General features: G+C 33.7%; 1 long non-coding RNA gene across 2 annotated transcripts; it reads right to left on the reverse strand.

The window, feature by feature from the left end:
- Window positions 1–627: 627 nt before the first annotated feature.
- On the reverse strand, window positions 628–3358 carry LOC141668790 (uncharacterized). Of its 2 annotated transcripts, none has more exons than XR_012553209.1 (3): window positions 3039–3358; window positions 1749–1804; window positions 628–1044 (listed from the first exon to the last, which is right to left on the reverse strand). It is a non-coding gene; the product is annotated as an uncharacterized LOC141668790 (long non-coding RNA). The 2 variants fall into 2 exon arrangements; XR_012553210.1 differs by having other exon boundaries at window positions 2976–3358.

Below are 3358 nucleotides of genomic sequence, written 5' to 3' on the forward strand. Positions count from 1 at the left end.
AAAGAGAACACTATATAAGAAGCTAAGATGCTCATGGAGGGCTTTCGTATATTTAACAATGTGAAAGAGCAGAGACATACGCTTCAGCATGGAAATGAAGCAAATGACAAGGTTCTTTATTTGAACATGAAAATAAGCCAGAGTGGTGGATTACCTAAACAAAATTGGGCACTGCTTATCATCTCGAGGTTATTGTGTTTGTGACTATAGTAGAACAATTAATTGGTTACACGGTAAGTGCATGATCCTTGCCCCTTCAAAATATGTGTAGGCCCTTTTTAGGCATATGACAGTTTGATATAATTGTGCCTTGGAATTCTGTAATTCACTCATAAATCATTTGTCATGCAATATTTTGCTCATTTCACTAACCACTTGTAGTTTTATGTATATGGGGTGTTCTTATTTGTGTAATTTTCAAGAATTAAAGTTTCAGCTAGCCTATCAAATTATGTATTATCAAATTATGTATGACCTTTTACAGGCACTTGCCGCTTTGCAATATATGGTGTAGATATATATGGTGTTCTACGACCCAAAAAGAGGAATAAAGATACCGCAAAATGAAGTAGCTTAAACGATGTTCTGCTATGCAAGCCTGCAAGACTCTTGCAAAACAAGGTAGACATATATAGAATGAAACTGGTTCTCCATTAGTTACAATCATGCAAACATTTCGGAGCTACATGTGTTGGCATAACTTGCAGTACAACCATAGATAAACTTATGTTTTGATGACGTTAACACTTGCAACACAATCTATTTTGCATTTTACAAATTTACATATATTTTTATAATAAATGAAACTAGAGCATGCCCGTGCCTTGCACGGGCTACAAAGCTAGTATTAATTTAGAAGGAAATAACTGATTGGGCAGAAAAATGTCATATAAAATTTTATATTTTTTAAAAGGCGTGTAATATCCCATGAAATTTTCACTTCGATAAGTACCAAATCATCACTATAGATTTCACTATGATTATCTTGGGAGCTTCCACCATTAGCCAAAATAGGAACACCGCCACGTACCTCAGGCCCAGATCCTGCAAAATAAAATTATGAAAAGTTGGTCAAGAATCAAGATGATATGGAAATTTAAATAATAAAAATGTCGAACTGAATGAAGCAACAGAGAGAATGCAACCAAAACTTAAATATAGCTTATAAATTCGTAGGACATAACAAAACTTCATCAAGAGTTACTACGCTTAAGCGCCTTGCCCTCTTCTGCCATCTATTTAGTGAGACACAGTTTTGGCCTCCTTCGCTTTTTAGGAGTCGATTCTAACAGATAGTGGGTATGCTTTAGATAAGTAGCTAACTTGGTGATGGTCATTGTAGAATATGCTTTAGATATATTTTTGTCAATTACTTGTATGTCAAGGAAATATATAATGTCACACATCACAGAATTATGAAACTAAGTGTTTGTTTTAACTCACATCTCCATAGGAACTAGGAAGTGAGAATAATTAATTAATTATTGTAGGAAACTAACAGACAATACAGTCATTTAGATAAAAATCGAGTTAAAATAATACATATTTAGTTTAACTATATATGTCATAATAATGGGGAATTGATGGATTAGATCGCAAGTGATACCAAGTTTAATGCATTTTTGGCATTCCCTGGGTTCCTAGCCATAGTGAAAAACATAATCTTTTTACACACCTCACAAGATTTTTATACACTTTTGACCAATAACTCAGAATTAGTATATTCTGATCAAGAATCCGAAGAACACCTTCTAGTTTATGTCGGGTTGTTTTGTTTGAAATACTTGGTCATCCACTACCAAACCTGTATCAAAGAAAGAAATGTAATGCACTTGTTATGTCATTACATAACTCTAGTTAGATAGCAACAAAGAAAGGTCTTGAAAGGTTTTACAAAAAAAATGGTCATGTAATATCCTCTAACCCAATATTTATATACACACATTATATAATTCATATAGAATTATCAAGCATCAAATTTGTTTATTTGATTGTAGTTTGCAAACTTGTGCCAATTAATATAAACTCACTCTTAATTATAGTTTAAGGAACAACTGCGGATTAAAGTAACCCATAATTCAAAACCCATGCGAAATTTCTGCATTGTTTTCTGAATTGGTCATCAGTTTTCAATCTTGAAGTTCACAGAGTAAATTGGCAAGATGGGAGGAAGATGTTCAAAACCTGAAACTTACAGCCCGTCAAATTTACACAATTCTCAGTTGACCAACTCCCTCTAGTAGCATACTCACCCGCTCTAAGAACAATAATACCAAACCAAATACAAAATATTCAGCTCATACTCTCATTACTAGGGAATTGATTAACATTTATGTATACCCATTTTATAATTTACAAAATCATATTAAAGTAGATTAAATATATTTTTTAATGCAGGATAATGATTTTTAGGTTTCATATTCCCCCAAAATCCCATGAAACTGCTGACAACATAATTTCACCTATAGAGCATACATATTTTATTCCATCCATTACTGTATACTGGTTCATTAGGCTAATTCGCCATCAATAAACAAAGCTAAATATGTGTTTATCTCAATAAATTGACTCAAACATACCAACATCACACACACAAAGGCACCAAATCAATCCAGAAGAACCAAACTAAAGAGGCTAATTGGAAAAACAACATAGAATTAATGGGCAAAGTAAAATCGTAAGTAGAAGGGGAATTGTTTAAGAGACACTCGCAGAACATTGGCTGTAAAATTCCCAGAAAACTTACGCCCATGAAAATACCATAAAACATCAACACTAAATATTGAACTCAAACCCAAAACAAAATTATAGATAATTTCAAAAAATCCCTTTCTCTCTCTCCTTGACAATTATTATTTTATTTTATTATCGTAGTTACCGCTCGGTCCTTCAAGGAAGCAAACAATCCAACGTACACATAAATCATAAACACACAAAATTGATCCAAACAAAACAAAGCCTAGAAAATTTCAAACCTTAAACAGCAGAAGCAAGCAAACACCAAATTCGACCAAATACACACACGCAACAATAACAACCTGCAATAAATGATTATGCGACGACAGAAGGCACTCTCCACCAAGGAGTCGTTTGGATGCACCGTGTGAATGGGATTAGGGAATGAGAATGGAGGGTATAAGAATGGGGTTAACGGGAATGAGAATGAAATGAAAATCCAGGGGTATGATGGGTTTGATTTACCCACCACAAGAAAATGGAATTCTCATTCCCAACACTAAATTGATAATCCAAATACTATTATTTGAGTTAACCGGTCACATTAACCATCAACCAAACACCCCAAAATCTTCCCTCTCGATAAGGAATCTAATTTGTAGACACAAAGCTATGTTTTTCG

Source organism: Apium graveolens, chromosome 6, assembly GCF_009905375.1.
Source record: "Apium graveolens cultivar Ventura chromosome 6, ASM990537v1, whole genome shotgun sequence".
Lineage (NCBI taxonomy): Eukaryota > Viridiplantae > Streptophyta > Magnoliopsida > Apiales > Apiaceae > Apium > Apium graveolens.